The sequence below is a fragment of the Schistocerca cancellata genome, chromosome 2, assembly GCF_023864275.1.
Source record: "Schistocerca cancellata isolate TAMUIC-IGC-003103 chromosome 2, iqSchCanc2.1, whole genome shotgun sequence".
NCBI classification, from domain to species: domain Eukaryota; kingdom Metazoa; phylum Arthropoda; class Insecta; order Orthoptera; family Acrididae; genus Schistocerca; species Schistocerca cancellata.
Window position 1 is genome coordinate 889,131,827 of NC_064627.1, and position 26,203 is coordinate 889,158,029.

At 45.3% G+C, this 26,203-nt stretch overlaps 1 non-coding gene across 1 annotated transcript; it reads right to left on the minus strand.

The window, feature by feature from the left end:
• Positions 1 to 8,231: 8,231 nt before the first annotated feature.
• Trnal-caa (transfer RNA leucine (anticodon CAA)) lies at positions 8,232 to 8,306 on the minus strand. The gene has a single exon. It is a non-coding gene; the product is annotated as a tRNA-Leu (tRNA).
• Positions 8,307 to 26,203: the final 17,897 nt, after the last annotated feature.

The window sequence follows — 26,203 nt, forward strand, 5'->3', positions numbered from 1 at the left end:
AGTGCATTGTCTGACAGGTAGCGCTAATTCCCGGTTTCGGCAATAGATGGCATCAAGGTGCACTCCCTGGCAGTCTCACACCAGCGCGCCCGTTTCCGACGCGCGGGCTACAAATTACTGGCTGCCTACCATCATTTCAGTTCCATTACATCGTCCTACTCCAATCTCCCTCCATCGGACAGTTCATATTTGTCGCCTGCGGTCGTCGACCACTGGGTGTCCATGCGTCACCAACAATCTGTCCCTGACTTCACTGCTGCTGCATCCCAACTGCACTGCTGGTCCATCTCCAACTGACTACCAGCCACACGATGACCCGGAAATACTATCGCTTGGCCCATACATGGTATGACAGTGCACTTACCAATGCGCGCTGCTGCTGCCACTCATAAGTGAGTAAGGCAGGAAGTTAGTGACGCCAGTGAATGTAATAAGAAATCGAGATGGCAGTGCTGTGATAGAAGATGACAACAATGGGATAAACGCGGGCCGTGCACGACTCAACCTCCCCCCCCCCCCCCCCGGAACATCAACCCAGGGTGACATTGCGATGTGAAATTGACCGGCAGCAAATTAACGAAAGCAAGACAATGGGAACGAGAAAGCCGCAAGCCAGATTTTCGCTCAGCTCAATCCATGCAGAGGGAACACGCCCACTGGCTAACGACATCTCAGCACCAGGAACAGTCCGATCTAAGTCCGTAAGATGACTAATTCAAGTCTCATTGCTAGGTCAAAGGCGAAAGCGAGGCACCCGCTCGAAGCCAACCAGACAGAGCAAACACGTGCCGACAGGCAACCTGACATCCCTGCACTGAAGAAGCTACCGAGAAAATCCTCAGAAAACGACAAGTAAGAAAAAAACAAACTATTCGCAGTTGAGAACGAAAAGAGCTATCGGAGGTTATACATTAACTATGCCCACACCCTATTTAGCTGACTGTTAATAGGTTGGGTTTCTTGCAAAACACAAATAGTGTCTTCAAGGACACTAACAGCCTTAAACAAAATTCAGTGGCCTCTCCTGTCTCACCCACCACCCCCGACATAACGTCCACCGGATATAGAACGGCAGCGCGCAAATGGGCTACTAGTTCCGGAACACTGAACTCAGTCGACTGGCACCTTATTACCAACTTGTAAACAAGGTGGTCCTTTCTGAGCAAGCCAGTCACCGGACAGTGTCTGGCTGCCATTACAATAAGGACCTGCAACAAGTAGCAGACAAAACAGTATGGTGCCACAGAACACCAAAACAGAACGAGAGTGAAACTGACAGCAACTGGAATGGCAAGCACAAGTGAAAACACTCTCTGCTACCAGTGATAGCCCTGCTGAACCCGCAGGACAGGACATGAGTTTAAACTGAGGAAAGGGGCCAAACTAAACAGCTGCCAGTTACAAAATGGCTCTGAGTACTATGGTACTTAACATCTATGGTCATCAGTCCCCTAGAACTTAGAACTACTTAAACCTAACTAACCTAAGGACATCGCACAACACCCAGTCACCACGAGGCAGAGGAAATCCCTGACCCCTCTGGGAATGTCAGTTACACTCAAACATACAACTTTATTTATTTGACCAATCATTACAAGAGCCAAGAAACTTTTAAAAAAAGTATTAAATTTTTGAACTTAATAACCGGCTGAATACGCCATACAATCTCATGCCCAAAGGGAAAGACCACTTTAATTTAAAATCGGCTGAAAGCCAATAACTTAAGACTCGAACCAAAATCTGAATTTTTAAAGGCAAAAGGCCTTATCTTAAAACAATTCTATAATTAGGCTGAAAGCCCAAACAAACGGACTCCTTAAGAGCAAAACTAATTTAATTTAAAAATCGACTGAGGACCCATCACTTAAGACACAAACCCAAATAAATTTTTAAAAGACCGAAGGCCTTACCTTAAAACAGTTCTTTAACTAGGTTGAAGGAACAAGCAGTCTGACACCTTAAGGGCAAACAACTTTCTTTTAAAAGACATTGGCTAAAGGCCCATCATTTAAGACTCAAACCCAAACAAATTTTTAAAAGGCCGAAGGCCTTGCCTTAAAACAGTTCTTTCATTAGGTGGAAGCCAGAAGAATTTTATGCCTTGAGTGAAAAACAAGCCTAATTTAAAAATCGGCTGGGAGCCATACAAATACAAACAACGAGAACAAATAAGAAAAGGCAGTTCACCCAACGGCGCTCAGAAGATACCGAGGGTCGGCCTGGAATTCAAACTCTTAACACTCGCTTAGGTGAGACAGGCAGTCGGCCCAATCTCAATCCGATGACAACCGAACCGACAGACAGTCAATGGACCCACCGACAAGATAACTTCCGCTACACCCAGCCAGCGCACAACAGGGAGTTCAATGGAACCACTTAGAAGGTATTGACGCCCACAACCAATTATGCATTGAGCTGTCAAACTACACACCGTTCTGGACAGTGACAACACGAAGAGGAAAACACACTGCATGAAGTTACGTCAGTGGCCAGAGCAGGTAACCAGATCGTTAACGGCGACAAGGCAAATGCAGAAGATTCCGCTGGTGCACTTTAATTCAAAATAACCAAGTACAGTTAAACTCCACCGGAGGGTGGCTAAAATCTGCCAACTTGAAAACACACGTAGTTGCTCGTGGGAATGTCCCAACAGCCAAAAACGAAATCCAAACGACACAAAGTAAATAGTTGTGACTTGTTGGTAGATTAAATTAGAACTCAACTTTCGTGTCCAGGATCGCTGAGCCACGGACTTCGTGGCAATGGGAACACCACCACACACTCCAACCACTCGTGGGCGCCGCAGCGGCCTCAGCCAAACTACAGGTCGCAGATATTTCCTCGCTGCAACACGCCAACCGACCAAATGCTAGGACTGGAAACGGCGAAAGGACCAAATATACATCTTCCGATGTGATAACCAACCGAACGACCAATCAACTGTCGTCCCGCTTCAGTCTCCCTACGTCGGACAGTTCATGTATGTCGCGAGCGGTCGGCGAGCACTGGCTGTTGGCGCCTCACCTGTGCTCCGCCCCGACTTCACTGCTGCTGCGTCCCGACTGCACTGCTGATCCGTCTCCAACTGACTGCCAGCCACACGACGACCCGGAAATACACTCCTGGAAATGGAAAAAAGAACACATTGACACCGGTGTGTCAGACCCACCATACTTGCTCCGGACACTGGGAGAGGGCTGTACAAGCAACGATCACACGCACGGCACAGCGGACACACCAGGAACCGCGGTGTTGGCCGTCGAATGGCGCTAGCTGCGCAGCATTTGTGCACCGCCGCCGTCAGTGTCAGCCAGTTTGCCGTGGCATACGGAGCTCCATCGCAGTCTTTAACACTGGTAGCATGCCGCGACAGCGTGGACGTGAACCGTATGTGCAGTTGACGGACTTTGAGCGAGGGCGTATAGTGGGCATGCGGGAGGCCGGGTGGACGTACCGCCGAATTGCTCAACACGTGGGGCGTGAGGTCTCCACAGTACATCGATGTTGTCGCCAGTGGTCGGCGGAAGGTGCACGTGCCCGTCGACCTGGGACCGGACCGCAGCGGCGCACGGATGCACGCCAAGACCGTAGGATCCTACGCAGTGCCGTAGGGGACCGCACCGCCACTTCCCAGCAAATTAGGGACACTGTTGCTCCTGGGGTATCGGCGAGGACCATTCGCAACCGTCTCCATGAAGCTGGGCTACGGTCCCGCACACCGTTAGGCCGTCTTCCGCTCACGCCCCAACATCGTGCAGCCCGCCTCCAGTGGTGTCGCGACAGGCGTGAATGGAGGGACGAATGGAGACGTGTCGTCGTCAGATATGAGAGTCGCTTCTGCCTTGGTGCCAATGATGGTCGTATGCGTGTTTGGCGCCGTGCAGGTGAGCGCCACAATCAGGACTGCATACGACCGAGGCACACAGGGCCAACACCCGGCATCATGGTGTGGGGAGCGATCTCCTACACTGGCCGTACACCACTGGTGATCGTCGAGGGGACACTGAATAGTGCACGGTACATCCAAACCGTCATCGAACCCATCGTTCTACCATTCCTAGACCGGCAAGGGAACTTGCTGTTCTAACAGGACAATGCACGTCCGCATGTATCCCGTGCCACCCAACGTGCTCTAGAAGGTGTAAGTCAACTACCCTGGCCAGCAAGATCTCCGGATCTGTCCCCCATTGAGCATGTTTGGGACTGGATGAAGCGTCGTCTCACGCGGTCTGCACGTCCGGCACGAACGCTGGTCCAACTGAGGCGCCAGGTGGAAATGGCATGGCAAGCCGTTCCACAGGACTACATCCAGCATCTCTACGATCGTCTCCATGGGAGAATAGCAGCCTGCATTGCTGCGAAAGGTGGATATACACTGTACTAGTGCCGATATTGTGCATGCTCTGTTGCCTGTGTCTATGTGCCTGTGGTTCTGTCAGTGTGATCATGTGATGTATCTGACCCCAGGAATGTGTCAATAAAGTTTCCCCTTCCTGGGACAATGAATTCACGGTGTTCTTATTTCAATTTCCAGGAGTGTACTACTGGTTGCTCCGGAGATGGTAAGACAGTGCACTTACCGATATGCTCTGCTGCTGCCGCTCACGGTCAAGTAAGGCAGGAAGTTAGTGACACCAGCAAATGGAATAAGAAAATGAGGCAGCAGTACCGTAATAGAAGACGACAACAGTAAATGGTATCAACGCGAGCCGTGCATTGCTCAGGCACTGCACTTTCGAAGCTGTCATTATTACTCAGGTGACCCATGTGAAAAGGTTTCCGATACGAATATAGCCGCACGATTGAATTAGCAGACTTTTAACGTGTGTGGTAGTTGAAGATAGATGCATGGGTCATTCCATTTCGATAATCGTTAGTTAATTCAATATCTCAAGTTCCAACATGTCAAGAGTGTGTTGTGGATATCAGATTTCAGGCATTACCTCTTGAAACGTCCCCTTAGAAAAATTTATACACGACTGTGCTTAACCTGACACACAATATTATTTAGCGCAACGCAATCTGACTTTCAAAAATCCCTACAAAAGAATGGCCCTGAGTAACATTAAACTACACCTTTCAGAAATCACTTACCTCACAAAAATCTTCGTTACTGGACCTACTGCAATACAGCGAGCGCCACTACTGCCAGCTAAATAAAAGATTCAAACTACGGACGGCACTAACTACTGATAGGGATAGTTAGCAAATGAAAGATTTTAATAGAGAACAAACACTGTATTTACCTTAATAATCATAATATATATAGCAGTTCAATTTCAAAACTTCCGCCATCTCTCTCCCCACATCCACCACTGCTGGCGGCTCACCTCCAACTGCGCAACGCTACGCGCTGTTCACATCCAGCTGCCGCTGCCCAACACTACAATGGCAGACAACAATGCAAACTAGCCACAGGCTGCACACAGCACAGCCAGTGATTTTCATACAGAGAGCGCTACGTGGCGGCGGCGTTACCAATATAAGAACCTAAACAGCCTACTTTCATAAAGAAAACATAAACAGCCTACTTACACTCTCACCACATACAATGCAGTGGCGGATGGCCTTCAGTTAATAACGGAGAACAGGAGCGTTTGCGTAGAATTGTCAGTGCTAACAGACAGCAGAACTACGTAAAAGAACCGCAGAAATCAGTGTGAGACGCACACACAGCAAGACTTGGCGTTATTGGGCTATGGTAGCAGACGACCGACGCGAATGATGCTGCTGACAGTACGACATCGCTTGCAGAGCCTCCCTTTGCCTGGTGATCATGTCAGTTGCACCCTAGATGATAGAAAATCGTGGCCTGGACAGGTGATCCCCTGTTTCTGCTAGCAGAGCTCGAATGTGACGTTGGCCCCACGAAAACATGGTCCGAAGTTGTCAACCAGACACTGTGCAAGCTCGTGGTGGCTCTGTAAACGTATGAGCAGTGTTTGCCTGGAATGGATTGGGTCGTCAGATCTAGCTGAAATGAAGTTGACTGGAAATGGTTATGTTCGTCTACTTGGAGACAGTTTTTTCCTGCAGTTGGCATGTTATGCCATGTTATTGGGCATCAGCCCAGATCGCACGACAAGCATCCTATCGAACGTTTGTAGGACATAATCGATGGTCAATCCGCGCACAAAATAGAGCATCGGCAATAGTTTCGCATCACGGCTCAATTTTCTTCAGGGGATCTCCAACGACCTGTTGATCCCATCCCATATCGAATTGCTGCAATACGGCTGGCAAAAGAGGATTCGACATCGTATTTGGACGAATCCCATATCATTGGTCCATTCGTTCATAGGAGCATATCAATTTCTGAAACAGGTAAAATTCAGTGATTAAACTTATGAAGAAAACTCAACATGTTGGGGCATGAAACAGCGTGCGTAAACTTGATCCTTTCCTTCGTAAGATCTGTGGAAGATGAATATATTTGTATCACAGTACAGTGCAGCAATACCATTTCTTCCAGTCCTTGAAGATATTACCCTATTCGCCGGATGGAGTGGCCGAACTGGTCTAGGCGCTACAGTCTGGAGCTGCGCGACCGCTACGATCGCAGTTTCGAATCCTGCCTCGGGCATGGATGTGTGTGATCTCCGTAGGTTAGTTAGGTTTAAGTTCTAGGGGACTGATGACCTCAACTCTCAAGTCCCATAGTGCTCAGAGCCATTTGAACCAATTTTTACTACCCAATTCGTAATCGAATAGTGGCATCATACTGTGTGTACAGCATTATATAACCTTGGCTATTTTAAGCACTTCCTCCACAGATAGTTTTTGATAGTGTGGTTGCGACTGGTAGTCAAGTGGTTCATCCACGACACGAATTACAGCGAGTCTTTATAAATACGCTTCAAGTTTTAATCGCTTTGAGTTTTACTTATGAAATGTGGATTCTGATTGCTTATAATTCAGTTGGATCTATATTACGTGCTTGTTTAATGTGATGAACTTCCATTATACTTTCATATTTGCTCTCATTCAAAAAATGATATCCTGAGTGTCCTGCTAGTGAATCCTCTATTTCCAGTTAAAAACTCAATTGACGAGTATTGTAATAAGAAGCATTCAACAATCCTGCTTCTGACAGTAACATCTTTTGAGATAACATCAGTTTCTAATCTTCTGCATTACAAGTCTTCTCGACGCCTTAGCTACTAACTGCTTTAAACGAAGGTCCACTGGTGTTTGGTTTTTAAAAGGGTTTTCAGTGCTGGGCAACGCTTCTTTTCTCCCTGAATTTATAACGGGCAGTGTATTTTGAAAGCGCTCTGGCTTATACGCAGCAGAAAGCAGAGAGGGGCGCAACAGGTTGGCTGAGCAAACAGTGCAGAAGCTGCTAGGAAGGCGAAGGAATGTAATGCACGTAGCCGGAATGCAGCCCACGGAACGACGGTGGCCAAACCCAGCTCAAGAATCTAGCCGCTCAGCACCGTCCAACCTCCCACGAACTCCGCGTCATCACTGCTGCGACGTCCTTGCCTGCCAAAATGGTCAGTCCAAACATTAGAAATAGTAATGTTAGCCAACCGTTTTAGCGAAGAAGGTGTTTATAGTTTCTTAAAGTTGGTTGGAGTTACATATTTTATACATAAACGTTATTTATAGAATTTTCCGTTATTGTATGTTTAAATTATTTAAAAAAAAAAACCACAACAATAGCACTCATTAGCCTTTGTCTTAGGTTATCTTTTGCTTACCTAAATGGCATAAAGACCGTATTTCAGTACGCCCAATCGTGTCATTTAACACTGAAGAGCCAAAGAGACTGGTACACATGCCTAACATGGTGTAGGTTCCCCGCGAGCACGCAGAAGTGTCGCAACACGATGTGGCATGGAGTCGACTAATATCTTTACTGGAATGAGATTTTCACTCTGCAGCGGAGTGTGCGCTGGTATGAAACTTCCTGGCAGATTAAAACTGTGTGCCCGACTGAGACTCGAACTCGGGACCTTTGCCTTTCGCGGGCAAGTGCTCTACCAACTGAGCTAGCGAAGCACGACTAACGCCCGGTATTCACAGCTTTACTTCTGCCAGTACCTCGTCTCCTACCTTTCAAACTTTACAGAAGCTCTCCTGCGAACCTTGCAGAACTAGCACTCCTGAAAGAAAGGATATTGCGGAGACATGGCTTAGCCACAGCCTGGGGGATGTTTCCAGAATAAGATTTTCACTCTGCAGCGGAGTGTGCGCTGATATGAAACTTCCTGGCAGATTAAAACTGTGTGCCCGACCGAGACTCGAACTCGGGACCTTTGCCTTTTGCGGGCAAGTGCTCTACCAACTGAGCTACCGAAGCACGACTCACGGCCGGTACTCACAGCTTTACTTCTGCCAGTACCTCGTCTCCTACCTTCCAAACTTTACAGAAGCTCTCCTGCGAACCTTGCACAACTAGCACTCCTGAAAGAAAGGATATTGCGGAGACATGGCTTAGCCACAGCCTGGGGGATGTTTCCAGAATGAGATTTTCACTCTGCAGCGGAGTGTGCGCTGATATGAAACTTCCTGGCAGATTAAAACTGTGTGCCCGACCGAGACTCGAACTCGGGACCTTTGCCTTTTGCGGGCAAGTGCTCTCCCAACTGAGCTACCGAAGCACGACTCACGCCCGGTACTCACAGAGCACTTGCCCGCGAAAGGCAAAGGTCCCGAGTTCGAGTCTCGGTCGGGCACACAGTTTTAATCTGCCAGGAAGTTTCAATATCTTTAGTGTTTCTGGAGGGAACTGACACCATGAATTCAGTAAGCTGTCCATAAATCCGTAGGGGTACGAGGGGGTGGGGATCTCTTCTGAACAGTACGTTGCAAGGCGTCCCAGATATGCTCAATAATGTTCATGTGTGGGGAGTTTGACGGACAGTGGAAGTGTTTAAACTCAGATGAGTGTTCCTGGGGCCATTCTGTAGGAATTCTGGACATGTGGTGTCGCATTGGCCTGCTAGAATAGTCCGTCGGAATGCAAAATGTATATGAATGATTGCAGGTTATCAGACAGGGTTCTTACGTACGTGTAGCCTGTCAGAGTCGTATCTAGACGTATCAGGGAACCCATATCACTGCAACTGCACACGCCCCACACCAGTTCGGAGCTTCTACCAGCTTGAACAGTCCCCTAATGACATGCAGGTTAGATGGATTCATGAGGTTGTCTCAATACCCGCTATGGTCGCAGATTCGAATCCTGCCTCGAGCGTGGGTGTGTGTGATGTCCTTGGGTTAGTTAGGTTTAAGTAGTTCTAAGTTCTAGAGGACTAATGCCCCCAGAAGTTTAGTCCCATAGTGCTCAGAGCCATTTCAACCATTTGTCTCAATACCCGGACACGTCCATCTGATTGACACAATTTGAAACGTGACTCGTCCGACCAGGCAACATATTTCCAATCATCAGCAGTCCAATGTCGGTGTTAACGAGCCCAGGCGAGACGTGTAAGTTTGTGTCTTGCAGTCATCAAAGGTACACGAGTGGTCCTTCGTCTCCGGAAGTCCTGTATCGATGATGTTTGGTGGAATGGTTCGCACGCTGACACTTGCTGATGACCCAGCATTGAAATCTGCAGCAATCTGTGGAAGGGTTGCACTTCTGTCACGCTGACCGATTCTCTTCGTCGTTGGTCCCTTTTTTGCCGACCGCATCGCTGTATTCTGCCAGTTTACATACCTCTGTATTTTAATATGCATGCCTATACCAGTATCTTGGGGGCTTCAGTGCATTACGCTTCTTGTTATTTCCTGGCGACAGAGATATACGAGTATTAGATGAAGGAAAGGAAAACAGATTGAAACCTTCATTGGGAATCATAAATTGCATAGTCTTCTTAGACAATATTAGAAAGGTTCCACCCAGTTCCAGACTGGTATTATTTGACGTCACTAGCTCATTCACAGATGTGTTGAGCATATGAACATGTTCAGACTTGGCGCCTTTTCTTCATTTCTGGTGCCAGCGGTCTGCCGCCTCTTCGCCTTAGCTTGCTTTGCCGTGGCTTGATCGGCCAAGTGAAATTTAAGAGGTACTGCTTAAGACTGGCTGACGAGTCCGTTTCCAGCGCTGTTGGTGGAAGGTATGAGCTCGTCCGAGAGAGGGCAGTACTCAACGGTGGCAACGGTGGTCGCAGCGAGCAGTAAGCCCTGAAACAGCGCGGGGCCGCTGTTGGTTTGGGCGTGACGCACAAGAGCGACACAACTGAGTCGGTCGGCGCGGTGAGGTCACGTTCAAGGATCGGAACTGGGGTTAGCAGTGTCTGCAATGGAAGCCGTTACTGTCCGTGGGCGATTCAATCCTGGGTGTGTCTGTGTCTCGTCCTGTAGTAACACGCAATATTTTAACCCTCATGTTGCTGTTACCGACAGTGTCGTTTCTAGCAGGTGAGCCGTTTTAAGTTCTGTGCTCCGAAATACCAAGTTTTTGGCAGTAATTTTCCTGTCGGAAACATTACCATATAATGAGTACACTTCTGTACATGGTGGCTCAGCAATGCCCGACTTCTGCCCCTTCTATAATGCTATACCTATTTAAATCAGTTTGTAGTATATGTTCATGTGGCCTGTGTTAATGATTGTGTCTTAAGAATGAGTTTGTATGGTTGTACCAGGCACGTACCATTTGAGATGCTTTAATGTGACGCCAGTGAAAAACGCCAAGGGCCTGTAGTTCTGCTAGTGATTCTTAAACTACATTAAATCTGGGAGCTGTCATTATTACTGTAAATTTCAAATCTTTCTGCTGAACGTTACTGGTGCTTGGTGTTACTTAAATTACTTAGGCCTCTTAATCTCCCAGTGCTTCCATAACATGTTATTAAATACTAATACGCTGTTTGTTTGCTCTGTGGTTATCTAAAGATTAATGGTGGAATTCGACTAGTCATAAATAATTTTCACCCCTTTATCTGAAAGTTGTCTATGTGAGCCGTAATAAGAGCTGTTTTGGTATTTAGTGAAACAATTGATTCCTCTGATCAGTTAATAATGTTTATGCTGTCTTAAATTAGTGTTGTGTAAAAGGCTCACGGTTCACAAGAGTCACAATGCGGACTGTAAATTTGTTGGTTTTTCCCTACATTGTAAATTGCAGCTTGTTTGTTTGCGTTGTGTTTGAGGCTGCTGTAGGTGATGCCACCGGTAGGCACAGTCATTGTAGCCTAAGCTCTCTGAAGGATGCCGTAGTGCCACCAGACAATGTTGCTCAGAAAGAATCTATTTTAAAAAAGTTTTTAATTGCAAGTCATGGTGTTTTAGATAAGAGGAAGTAGAGGGTATTGATCCTACTTGCCCCGTCAGGATGCATAAGAGACAAACTAAAATTGCTGTTCGAAGGAAAGATTTTTTCTGTTTTTCTCTAAAATAGGTTTGTTTAATACCTGTAAACTTATATCTTGCGTAAAGTCCCATTGACAAGGCATTGGTTGTATACTTACGATAATCAAGCTTTTAATAGAATTGCGATATTTGAATTTGAAGTTGAAGTTCAGTTAATAATTTCACTAGCAGTGCCTACGAGTAATTTTGTTTCACATAGTGCTATTCATAGATAAACATTCTATTTTCCTTAAGAATTTATGCTTGTACTTATCGTGTATTGTATATTTCACCGGCTAATCGCTGGTGGCATCATCATATAAATTCAATATATTGTCCATTTTAGTTTCTCATTTTAAGTTTACCTCTTATTTAAATAAAGTTTACTGGTTAAGAATCAGTTACTGTAATCTTGAATAAGTATGCTGACACCAGTATCCCATCCAATTGTGCTGTTATGTTGAGGTAAATAAAGGATGTTAAAGGGGTATTGTTATACTATATCCTCAAACGGGTCTGGTCATCTACTCCTGCAGCCGCTGTGATCACCTATCACATGGTAACAGGTCTTATGGATGACTCTAAAGTAAATCCAGTGGAAATACATGACACAATCATTCATGCCAAATATCTACATCTACATATACACATTACACATCTACATATACACATACACATTCCCATCGTACCAGACAGTAGAGCTATTCGCCATTCCACTCAAGTAGGTAGTGACCATCTCCAAATCTGTAGAAAGACATGGGCAAAAGCTCTAATATAACAAGTGGATTGTCTGTATGTTAAAACAATAAAACAGGTCATAATGAAATGTAATACTGACATGTGCTTTAAACATCATGAGGCATTCCTGTTTTAAAACATGTTCTAATACGATAAAGCCAAAGTAGCTTCATCAAAAGATAGAATTAGCCTAGCACCATCACACATATTTAAGATATGGCACATACTAGGCCACGGTGTCGGCGAAGTCATTCTGTTAACAGTGCTACTGTTCATAACAAACATCAGTTCTTGTCCTCAACGTGCTCCCATGCTGGCCATAATATTTGTTAGCAGCTCTTGCAATAGGGCGACCCATTCCTCCACTACTGTGACTGGTAATGCGCTTCAGTACCTCTCCACAAAACATCCCATACATGTCTGATGGGATTTAACTCCAGGGGACAGTTAGGCTAGACCATTCGCCAAATTTCATCTCATTTCAAGTGCTCCTTGATATGGACTGTTCAATGCTGCCGCACAATGTCATCCATAAAAGTGTAGTTAGTGACAAATGCACTTCTGTGAAGAAGCATATGGTAAAATAGTACAATGTCACAATAATGTTGGCTGGTGAATGTAATTTCCTCAAAGATTTGAATGTCAGTAAGCCCATACAACATTTTGCACGTCGCACTATAAATGATGAGGAACGAAAACTAGCACGTTCGACAATATTCTGGGGTGCATAATGTGATGGCACCACATGCTGGATGAGTAAAGCACTGCCGAACGTGTTCACTTTAATGGTAAAGGTTTTATGGTTTGGGGAGGTACAACGTTGCGAAACACTCACTTATCAACATTATTGTGACACTATGCTATTTTCCTATATTCGGCTTCACAGGGGTGCGTTTTTCCATAAACTTTCTTTCATGGATGACATTGCATGACTGCATCAAACAGCCCATATGAAGGAGTGCATGGAATGAGAGGCCATCTGGCGAATGGAATAGTCTGGCCGTGCCCTTGACTTACCACATCGCAAGTGTAGGGGATGTTCTGAGCAGATGTACTGCAGCATGTCACCAATGGTGGTGGTGGAGGAATGGATAACCACAGGAGCTCCTGACCATCCCTATGGCCAGCAAGAGAGCATGTTGCAGAGCAAGCATTAATGTCCATGGTGATCAAAAACTCCGTTAAGAATTGTACTGCATTGGCACTGGTGGCACCTATTTCCTATCTTCCTCCTTCTGTAAGGATGGAGGTCGTGGTCTGCGCAGCCCAATGGCGTTACGACGTCACATGGCACTAGATGGCACGGTGATGGGTGGAGTGTGAAGTGACAGCCAGGACAGGGGTGGGAGTTACGATGTCATAGAGAACTTGAGCGGACTGTGCGTCCGTAGTGCTGGTCTCTGGAATCACATGTCCAAGTTGTCTATCATTTACGGTTGTTTGGCACAACAGCTCCACACTGTGTGGTGGTTGTACTCCCAGACGTGCATTAACCCTGGTTGAATTGATATAGTTTATCCAGTGGGGCACTCTATCGCCCTTCATATTTGTAAGTGGAGGACATACGTAATATTGGAAAAGCAAAACATTTCGCGAGTTGTGTAACTTCCACGAGATACTACTGGTGTGGATATGTTGTGATAGTGAGAGGAACTGTGTTCTAGTCACCACTCAGAGAATAAGGGCAGATTTGTTTCGCTTTTTAAGCCTGAGAGTACACTTTTAGTATACACTTATTCAATAATGTGTAATTCATGAAGTACTCAAGGTGACGATGTACTTGACAGCATTTTAATGTACCAGTGTTATTTGCCTGTCACGAATTCTTGAAGGAGGTGCATTTCAAAGTGTTTGTCGTAATGCACAATTATTTGGCTAAGACTGATTTACTGTGTGCTAGACACGATGATTTTCCTAACAGTTTATCTAATGCACTGATGTTTTTTTATTAGTTTTCCACTCTGAGATCTGATACATTTCAAAGGTTTGGTTAAACTCATTTGTCATGTTTTGAGATAAAAGCTGATATGAGGAATGAGTTATTTTGAGGCTTGTGTGATGTTGTCTTGTTAATATCAGCTAATGATTAATTTTCTGGTGAATAGGTGTTATTCAAGTATTTGTGCGTTACTGAAAAAACTTATATCGGTATGTTGACTGATCGTTTACATGTGCTGTATCAACGGTTATTAGGTTACGTATTTTCATACCTCCTCGGGTAATCATTCTGACCAATCAGTCTGTTCTTGTCTCATTTTTGTATGTACAAAACGTGGTATTTCAATACTGTATTCTTAAGAATGTCTCCACTTGCTAAATCTTATCCCATCTCCCGCTCAATCAATCGGTCTGTACCTTTACATCTAGCTTCTTGTTACAAGTTTGGTGTCAGAACGAGTTCGACTGATTGAATGGTGGAGTGCTTGGGGAGGTGGGGAGGGTGGGTGTCTGGGGGGGTCTGGTGGGGGTCGGTACTCGTTATTTTGTATTTTTCAGAATGTATGGCAATGTAATAATCCGGTTTCTCTGAATGGTTGTGCGGAATGGTAGGAACACAGATGTGCTTGATGCGCACCCTGTTAATAATTTAGGGACGCACAATGGTGATACGAATTGAAGAGTCGTGAATACTGTGTTTGTCAAGTTCCAAAATCTGTGCAAGATATTTGCAAGCGGTGTGCTAGTATGTCGCTTAAGTCGGTGAATTCAATTGCGAATTTCTTTTATTTTTCACTAGAATTGCAGCAGAAGGCTTTGGACATGTAAAGAAGTGAAATTGATACCTTAAGATTAATGGCTGTAATTGCGAAATATAGGCTGCACGAGGAGATTGGGCAAGCTATACAATATAAGGATACGTGGCAAGAGTGTAGACACCGACAAATTAGGCTCATTCCTCCCCGAGCCTTGAGGGAAATAGTTTATCGGCAGCATGATAACAGCAAGTTTGTAATGAACCGTTAGTGGAATACGTTGTGCGAGTTAAGAGAAGCTGATTGGTACTGGTCCTGTATCACACGGAGGATCAGGTAACATCACACTTATTAGAATGGTTGAACCCTGTAAGTAAGCAGAGGGCGGTATTCTGTCAGATACGTAGGAAATTTTTTCCAACTGGATAGTACTTTTGCTACCGCAGGGTGAAAATGGAGGGGAAGGGTTTTGTGAGCAAGAAACTGATTGTTGCGCTAGAATTAGTCTTAGTCGTAGGATAGAGGAAATTTTATCGAAATCTGGAGTAGTGGGTTCGACCACCCCCGCGATCCCGCAAAATGATTTTGGAGGGAAATACCAGCCACTTCGGTATACAGTCACTAATTAGTGAGAAACGAGATACCGTGAGAGGGGAACACACCAAGCTGAAATGTTGGAATTGCAATTGGTCGGGTCATATAAAGACGTTGCAGCCAGAGGTATGACAATTATTGTGTCACAGACATTATAAACTATATGTGCTATTAGGGATACGTCGAATAAACAGCTGCCTTTTGTATGTACTACTGTAAATAACGAACCTGACTGTGCGCTCTTGGATTCAGGGAATAACATCTTGGCAATTGATTATGACTGTTTCATCCAACATCAAGGAAAATGTAAGTGGGAAGGATTATCGTTGGAAAAGGAGTCGTTTATGACGGCGGACAAATCAAGTTTAACGGTCAAGGGGAGTTTTCTGGTTAAGGTTGCCTTGGGAGATTTTTCTTGTAAAATTAATGAAGATTGTTAAAAATCCGGCCACAGTTTGCATACTTGAAGCTGGCTTCACTAGGAAGGGTGGTCTTAATTCCGAATTGTGCTGGGAGGAGTTCTATTTCAAATTTAAACCGGGAATTCTTGTGAAGTTCCGACAGCAAGTATTAAATCAAGTGTCTCGTCCACCTTATATTAAACAGGTTGCTCCAGTTGTCGGGATTGAAGCATATGGTGAGAAAGCGCTTCTTCTGTATTAATTACACCCAAAGGGCTGTAAATATACTTGGGGTCCTTCTCAGGAGGCTGCACTCTTAGCTCTTAAACAGGCATTACAGTCTGTTTTAGTGTTAGCTCCGCCAGATTTTAATTGAGAAAATATATTTTACAAACTTATGGCTCAGCACGAGGGCTTGGTGGGGTTCTCTTACAAGAAAGTGATCAAAAAGTCAGTATAGATTTGAAAACTTAATAAACCACGGAATAATTTAGATAGAGAGGTAAAATTGACACACGTGCCTGGAATGACATGGGGTTTTATTAGAAAAAAAACCCGTACTGCTAGACGCGTGAAAGATCTCTTGCACGCGTCGTTTGTTGATGATCGTGTGCTCAGCCGCCACTTTCGTCATGCTTGGCCTCCCAGGTCCCCAGATCTCAGTCCTTGCTATTATTGGCTTTGGGGTTACCTGAAGTCGCAAGTGTATCGTGATCGACCGACATGGGGTTTTATTAGAACAAAAAAAAAAATCCCATATTGCTAGACGCGTGAATGATCTCTTGCGCGCGTCGTTTGGTGATGATCGTGTGCTCAGCCGCCATTTTCGTCATGCTTGGCCTCCCAGGTCCCCAGACCTCAGTCTGTGCGATTATTGGCTTTGGGGTAACCTGAAGTCGCAAGTGTATCGCGATCGACCGACATCTCTAGGGATGCTGAAAGATAGCATCCGACGCCAATGCCTCACGGTAACTCCGGACATGCTTTACAGTGCTGTTCATAACATTATTCCTCGACTACAGCTATTGTTGAGGAATGATGGTGGACATATTGAGCATTTCCTATAAAGATCATCTTCTTTGCTTTGTCTTACTTTGTTATGCTAATTATTGCTATTCTGAACAGATGAAGCACTATCTATCTGACATGTTTTGAACGTTTGTATTTTTTTGGTTCTAATAAAACCCGATGTCATTCCAAGCTTGTGTGTCAATTTGTACCTCTCTATCTACATTATTCCGTGATTTATTCAGTTTTCAAAATTATACTGACTTCTTGATCACCAGGTACTTTTGAGAATGCGGTATATTTCTGCAAAACACTTAGTGTCAATGGATCAGAATTTAAATAAAACACAAGTTGAATAACAAGGAAACAATAGATTCCTACTTCACGTATATAGTTATGAACAACAACATAGAACGCGAGATGTTCACTTCTAAACGCAGACTGTTTCACTGATGTAGAAACCACCGAAATCTCACACGTTCACAAGTCGGCACTCCGAAGTATTTATATCTCCCGCGATAACGCGCAAACCACTCCACACTCTCCAAGTCGTTGCTGCAACCGTGCGTCCGTCTCGCCCCATCACGTCGAACACCTCCCATGTCCTGTGGCGTACTCCCCTGATCTCTCCTCCTGTTTCCATCCAGTCTCTCCATCCACGAGCGTTTCGATTGACTTGAGTGCTCGTGCCATATCTTCAAACCGGCGCAACCACACAAACAAAATGAAACGCATTCGAAATACTGGATTTACATTTAAATGACTTGAAATTAAACAAATATTCCTGCGGTTTGACCACAAACACGCTCTAACACACATTATTTAATACATAAACAAATCAAATAAACATATATCAAAGGAATAGAAACAGAAGGTAGGCCAGTAGCTTAATGTCTCTGTGCTTTTTAAAACACGTAAATATTTAACCACTTTCTTCACGAACAGTATATCTCTAATATACACAAAGACATAATCGAATAAATATATTTATAATCATGCTGCTACCTCTTTCTCGTGTTACTGTGGAGTACTTATGGCCGGATGCGTTCGATAGCAATCGGCCACTTTGACCTCCAATAACTCATGCACTATTCACGTTACATGCCTGTTATTCATACCAATGTAGGTTTACACTAATAGCTTTCCAAAGACACGTCAATCGAGAATATCGAATAAACCGTTTAGATTTAGGAAATTCGTTGCTGCGTGTTACTTGTATAATTTACAATCAGATACTAAATGTTTAAACTAATGATGATACTGAAAACCTGATTACACCATCAGAATCGTCGTGCATATAATAGTAATGTACATGTTTCTTTTTGAGGTGTCGTGTTTGATCTGTCTACTACTAATTTCTATACGAACAGTGAAATGTCTGCCATGATGGTTTCACAAACTCCGCCATCTTTGGCGCTCTCGGCATACAAGTCTCTTTCATCGACACAGCGTCACCATGGAATTCCCAGCCACGTGGTTCCTGGACCCCAGTTAATACTCGGCACCACATGTTTGCTGCTGGGCCCTGGCTTGCCCATGCCGCCATGTCAACTCTGAATTTAGAATATTTCCAAGGCGCCACAACTCTCCCGTTACCTCACAATGCCCACATTTGGCACAGATTATAGTGGTAACGGGTCTTGGCGTGGAAGCAGTGGCGCCTTGGTATGTCACTGGATGGAGTTGGGACCACATCTGGACACACACATACACACAACTCCCGTAAATAGGGGGAGTCGGGCGATGATCTCTCACGCCATGTTCAGTCACATCTCAGATGTGTTCGAACAGGTTCAGATCTGGCAAGTTGAGGGGTCAGCACATCAACTGGAACTCGCCACTGTGGTCCTCGAACCACTCCATCACACTTGTGGTCTTCTGACATGACCCATGATTTTACTGAATCATGCCATTGCTATCGGGAAACATGATCTTCACGAAGGAGTGTACGTTATCTGCAACTCGTGTATGATACTCCTTGGCCACCATTGTGCCTCACATGAGCTCCACTGGACCCATGGATGCCATGACAATATTCCCCAGAGAACCGCTGACCAGCTGCTAGTCTCTCTCTGTCCTGTAGGACAGGTGTCAAGGAACTCTTCTCCTGGAAGGCGATGGATTCACTTCCTCCCACTAGCATACTGAAGAATGTATCAGGATTGATCAGGCCACTGAAAGGTCTGCCACTGCGCCAACGTACAGGGCGATGGTCAACTGACCATTTCAGACGTAGTTCCTGAAGTGGTGATGCTAACATTGGCACATGCATGTGTTGTCAGCTGCTGAGACCAATCGTTAGGAGTGTTCTGTGCAATGTGTGTTCAGACATACATACACTTTGCCCAGCATTAAAGTATGATGTTAATTTCGCCACAGTATTTTCTACAAATCCGCCCAGGTTACGACGTATGATATCTGTAATAAGGGGTGGCCACATAACCCCACAATTCTCGGACGTGGTTTCTCCTTGGTTTTGTCACGTATTGAAGACACTCACCTCAGTACCTCCTCGAACACCCAAGAAGTTCTGCAGCTTTCGAAATGCTTATGCGAAGCCCCCAGGCCATCTCAATCTTCCTTTGCTCAGACTCGGATGGATAGCACGCCTTTCACATTCCAAATACGGACAGTACACTCACTGATAGTACATGCAACATGCGTGTGTCTGACTAGCAGTGATTCCTGGTGGGTCGGTGGTCATAGATCGGTGATCACAATGTTCTTGCTGAACAGTGTAGGTAGTCAAGAACCCTAGGAACGAAGCTCAAGGAAAATACATCTCACTTTGCGCACTCCGACTTTGTGGCGCCGCATGTCGAATAACTTTGTTGTTAATGTGAATGTATGCTTTCCCGGCGTATACAGCTGGCGAAGAGTTCTCGGGCTTCCAGCCGGGTGGCGGTGTCTTCAAACTGCGACGTTTCGACGAGTGACATACTCATCATCTTCTGGCGAAGTGCCGAGACTTTGCGGATGCCGGTCCCTTTATACCTGCGGTGTGCCCCCCACCACCTGGCCGCGGGAGGCTGGGTCCAGAGGAGCCGGCGGGCGAGGTGGAGGGGGAAGCGGGTGCGCCGTTCGTGTCTCCGTCAGAGCATTGTGATCGCGTCTCGTGAGCTGGACGGTTCTTGTTGCGTTCCTGGCGTATTGCGGCTAATGCTGGATTCCAGGCCGCGCTCAGTTGGTAGCCTTCGTCCCTGTTCACAAGATTCTCGTGGACCCGTATTTCTATTGATTCTTTAATGACGCTATCCCAATAGCTCCCGGCTCGGCACAGCACCCTGGTGTTTTCGAAGTCAAAGGTGTGGTTTTCTTTGATGCTATGTTCCGCTATAGCAGATTTCTCTATCTGTCCAAGTCGAACATGCCTGATGTGTTCTTCGCACCTTTTAGAGATGCAGCGCTGCGTTTGACCAATGTACTGCACACCACATTCGCAGGCAATGTTGTATATACCAGGTGTGTTTAGTTTGAGTGGGTCTTTAGCTGAGCCCAGCAGCTCTTTCGTCTTCGGCGGTGGTCGGAAGACGGTATTTATGTTAGATTTTCTTAATAGCCTCCCGATTTTGGCCGATGTGGGCCCCAAATATGGGAGAAAGGCGAGTCTCTTGTTCACTTCCTCTTCCTCAATTTTGTCAACCTGTCTCCTCTTGAAGGCCCTGTCAATCTGTGTTTTACTGTACCCGTTTTTCCGAAATACCTCTCTTAGGTGGTGTAATTCGTCTGAGAGGCTTTCTTTGTCACAAATGACGTGCGCCCTATCCGCGCACTGAGGGATGATGCTGACATCATGGTCCTCCCAGCAGACAAGGGAAATGCGACGGTGCTGATTCGCACAGTCGACTACCAACAGAAAATCTGTTCTCTGCTGCAAGACCCAGCCTACAGGAAACTCAACAAGGACCCTACATCGACGATGACCAGGAAAACCGTGGCGCTACTGAAGGACTCAGATCTACCAGAGGCAGTGCAGAAGCGGCTGTATCCCAGAGCGCCAACGACACCGCGCCTTTATGGATTGCCCAAGATCCACAAAGATGGGGTGCCTCTACGGCCGATTCTGGACACTATCAACTCGCACAGTTATGGACTGGCCAAATACCTGGCGACACTATTGAAACCACTGGTGGGACACTGCAGTCATCACGTGAAAAACTCCGCGGATTTCGTTAGAATACTGAAGGACATCCGAATACAGAGTGATGACCTACTCGTGAGCTTCGACGTCACGTCCTTGTTCACAAGAGTACCGCTACAAGACGCCTTGGCGCTCCTTAATCAACACTTCGAGCCTGAAACAGTGAAGCTCTTTGAATATGCACTTACGACCACCTACTTCAAGTGCAATGGAGAGCATTATGAACAAGTGGATGGAGTGGCCATGGGATCTCCCCTTGCTCCAGGGATCGCGAATCTTTATATGGAACACTTTGAGGAGGTGGCACTACGAACTGCTCACCGTAAACCCAGGCACTTCTTCCGCTATGTGGACGACACTTTCGTGATCTGGCAGCATGGCAGGCAGGCACTGGAGGAGTTTATGGACCACCTAAACGGCATACATGAAAATATCACCTTCACGATGGAAGTAGAAGAGAATGGCTGTATTCCATTCCTGGACATACTGATCAGGAGGAAAGCGGATGGCAGGCTGGGCCATTCAGTATATAGAAAAAAGACGCACACAGACCTGTACCTCCATGCAACCAGCTGCCACCATCCGGCGCAACGCCAGTCAGTACTGACCACCTTGGTACATAGGGCGCACGTCATTTGTGACAAAGAAAGCCTCTCAGACGAATTACACCACCTAAGAGAGGTATTTCGGAAAAACGGGTACAGTAAAACACAGATTGACAGGGCCTTCAAGAGGAGACAGGTTGACAAAATTGAGGAAGAGGAAGTGAACAAGAGACTCGCCTTTCTCCCATATTTGGGGCCCACATCGGCCAAAATCGGGAGGCTATTAAGAAAATCTAACATAAATACCGTCTTCCGACCACCGCCGAAGACGAAAGAGCTGCTGGGCTCAGCTAAAGACCCACTCAAACTAAACACACCTGGTATATACAACATTGCCTGCGAATGTGGTGTGCAGTACATTGGTCAAACGCAGCGCTGCATCTCTAAAAGGTGCGAAGAACACATCAGGCATGTTCGACTTGGACAGATAGAGAAATCTGCTATAGCGGAACATAGCATCAAAGAAAACCACACCTTTGACTTCGAAAACACCAGGGTGCTGTGCCGAGCCGGGAGCTATTGGGATAGCGTCATTAAAGAATCAATAGAAATACGGGTCCACGAGAATCTTGTGAACAGGGACGAAGGCTACCAACTGAGCGCGGCCTGGAATCCAGCATTAGCCGCAATACGCCAGGAACGCAACAAGAACCGTCCAGCTCACGAGACGCGATCACAATGCTCTGACGGAGACACGAACGGCGCACCCGCTTCCCCCTCCACCTCGCCCGCCGGCTCCTCTGGACCCAGCCTCCCGCGGCCAGGTGGTGGGGGGCACACCGCAGGTATAAAGGGACCGGCATCCGCAAAGTCTCGGCACTTCGCCAGAAGATGATGAGTATGTCACTCGTCGAAACGTCGCAGTTTGAAGACACCGCCACCCGGCTGGAAGCCCGAGAACTCTTCGCCAACTTTGTTGTTTTATCCCTCACTGGAGGTTGGGCGGCTATTTCATGTGATTTTGTCTTGCGTCGGTGTGGCTGTGCGGTTGGCAAACATAGAAGACGGTGCAGTCAGTTGCTGTTCAGAGGTGGATGAGCGCGTTTGGGAGCAGAGCCAAGATAAAGAGTCTCTCGAAGCCGATACTCTAAGGTACGGTCAGCGATACGTCACGAATGGTCAGCGTAAGTCATGGCAACGGTGTGGAAACTTAAATATGTGGCATTTTCCGTCTCTGCAGCACCAAAGCAAGCCCATTTTTGTAACTTTTATTGGCTTCTAAACTGAAGCGAGCTATTTTGATTTTCGTCTGTGCTCTTCAGTTTAAAATTATTGCATGTTAGTGGGTTTGCGTAGAACAGTCCCTGTTAAATAGCCATCTCGTGCAATTATCCACCAGTAGCATCGAGAAGCTCATTATTTTTTCTTTGAACCCCTAGTTTGAATTGTAAGACGCTTCGGATAAGTGGAATCTTCTGACTTGCAGCACCACAGCAGACACACTGTTTCATTTTTTAGTTGTCACGAGCTTCTAAATAGAAACAACTTATTTTACGTATGTCCTTCTTAGTGTAAATTCTCAAACTGCTTGTTTAGAAAACACGGGCCCCGCTTTCATTGCATAATTTCGCCGTCTTTAATATGGAAAGTGGCTGTGATTGCTGAGTTCAAATGCAAGCTAAGTTGATAACTTTTTGCTCAGTGCTCCAGGCCGTGCTGGCTTTAGTCATGCAGCTTGAGGATGGTGTCAAAAGACATCACTCAGAAGGGCTGAAAGTGGGGATCTAAAGAACGTCGTCCAGCAGGTCGCATTCGCTTCCCGATCAGTCCACTACGCTCCTTACTGTCCACATCGAGGTTGACAGCAGTGGTTGAATGGGAGATGATTCGAAAGTTTGGCTGGCAGCTACTTGGGTAGCAAATCGAAAGTCCATAGTTCGTAAGACAAGCAGGTTCCAGGCGCTATATGGAGCTGATGAAGATCCTGAGTCAGATCCAGATACTGCCGCTTGTACTGTTTCAGAAAAAGGCTCTGAGCCTGCTAAGTATGGGCATTCACAGTGGGTGGGTTTACTGGTAGTTGGGAGCTCTAAAGTGTGGCACATTGGGGGGGGGGGGGGGAGAGTCATACCAGATGTGGACCAGGTAATTCTGGAAGCCATGATGAGCATATGGCGCAGTCAGCTCCATGTGTTGGTGCCTTTCAGTACTGATAATGTGTGTCACTTTGGATCGGAAGAGATTCTCTCTGTTTTTGGATGATTATCTGAAAAGATATTGAACAATTTAAAGAAAACTTAAGTTAAATTCCAAATATATAGCCCACTCATACAGTTATAGTTAATGCTGACGTCAATCTACCGTCTATTTGTTGCTGTAAATGTGTTTATAATCGATAGTAGACATATAACGTCGTCCGAAACCGTACTGAATGCTATATTCGAAAATTATTTTGAACAATTAGTCCGAAAGCCCACTCGAAGTGTAAGTGAAAACGTAGTGACCTCTTAGCAACAAGTAATCCTTAGCAACCAGGGATCATGACGGATGCAGGGATTAGTGATCACAAGATCGTATTGGCGAGACAGAGAACATAATAGCCAACTCAACCAAAAATAAACGAGAAATATATCTATTTCAACAGTAGATAAAACTCACTTGGTGCCTTTCTAAAAGACAACCTTCACTCCTTCCCAATTATGTAAGCATAGACCAGATGTGAGTCAAATTCAAAGAAAATATATCTATAGCAAATGATAATTAATAAGAGATGGCACTGTTCCCCTATGGTACACAAAGCAGGTCAGAACAGTGTAGCACAAGCCCGAAGAAAGCAAAATTTAAAAGTATACAAAATCTCCAAGACTGGTGATGTTTACAGAAGCTCGTAATTTAGTACGGACGGCTGTATGAGATTCTTTCAACAGATTCCACGAAACTATGTCTAGAAATATGGCAGCAAATCGAAAGACATTTTTGTAATATAAAGTCCACAAGCGTTAAAACGCAATCAATAACTCCAGTGCACGATAGCAGTGATAATGTTTCAAATGACAGTGCTACTAAAGCGGAGTTACTAAACACGGTTTTCTATCATTCCTGCGCCAAAGACGACGTAGTAAATATTACAGAATTCGAATCAAGAAAAGGTCCCATTTTGAGTAACCCCTCGATTTAGCGAATCAGCTTAAATCACTCAATAAAGGCAAAGCCCCTGATTCACAGTGTGGTTCCTTTCAGAGTGTGCTGATGCAATAGCCCCATGCTTCTCAATCATATACAACCACTTGTTCGACGAAAGGTATGTGCCTGAAGACTCTCAAGATACGAAGGCCACATCAGTGTTTGAGAAAGGAAATAGGAATAATCACCTTAATTACAGACCCATATCACTGACATCGATTTGTAGTAGGAGTTTGGAAAATACACAGAGTTCGAAAGTTATGAATTATCTCGAAGAAAACAATCTATACTACTGAGAAATATTCGTCTCGGACCCAGAAAATATCGTGTTAGTGAAACATAAGTAGCTCCACATTCACGTGTAGTAAGGAGTGCTATCGACAAGTGGTCTGGAGTGATTCCATATTTCTCGCGTTCCACAAGGCTTTTGACCTATTTCATCGTGAACGGCTTTTAAACAAACTGCGTGCCTGTGGAGTATCGTCTGTATTGTGCGACTGGATTAGTCATTTCCTGAAAGAAAGGTCACAGTTCGTAGTAATTGGCAGAAAATCATCGAGTAAAGCAGAAGTGATATCTGACGTTCCCCAAAGAAGTGTTAGAGGCTCTCTGCTGCCCCTAATCTATATAAACAGTTTAAGAGATAACTTTAACAGCCGTTCTAGATTGTTTGCAGATTTTGCTGTCATTTACCGTCTAAGAAAGTCATTGGAAGGCCAAAACCAATTGCCAAGTGCTTTAGACGAGGTATCTCTGTGACGCGAATAATGGCAGTTGAGACTAAATACTAAAAATTGTGGAACCATCCACATGAGTATTAAAATGAATTCATTAAATTTCGGGTATACAATAAATCAGACACATCTAAATGCTGTAAATTCATCTAAATTGAATCGGTTAAGGATGCAACATCCGGGAGTGATAAACTCTTGAGCCCAGCGTTAGCAGAAAAGTTAAACATCTTCTTTCAATACCATAAATTTACATCAAGCACACACTTATAACCTAACGACGTTAATTAAAGTGGAAAAATAGCTAGCCATTTCGCTCGCATATTTTCATTTTATGTTATGATAAATAATTCAATTGGAGGTTGAAATGAGTTAAGAAGGCTCAGGAATTACAGTGATTGTATGCGCTGACGTCACCTCTTTTTCAATATTCTTTAATTTAACGTCGTGCTGGCTATATTGATTGCTTTTCTGTCTGATATTTAGATTCGTTAAGCACTGAATGAATGGCACAGGAGTCACACACATGGCAAATACGCTTCCCGTTGTTTCGAGGAAACAAAGATTTCTGTAGAAATGGGACAAGGGAAGCATCAGGTGGAGTAGGTCTCGCGTTGTCGGCGTAAAATCACCTCTGCAAGCTTCATGCTGGTGCCTCAGATACCGTTTTGTTTATGTCAGCAGGAGGTTCGCACATGGGCCACGATAAAGAAAGTGCATTCAACAGATAAACCCCTCACAATATTAAAACAAACGCGGCAAAACAATTCTGACATACTACAGGTTCAGAAGCTGTCACAGAATTGGCGGGTAACCTCGAGCTTAGTTGTTTAGCTTTCTCTGGAGTCTGTGATACGACGCT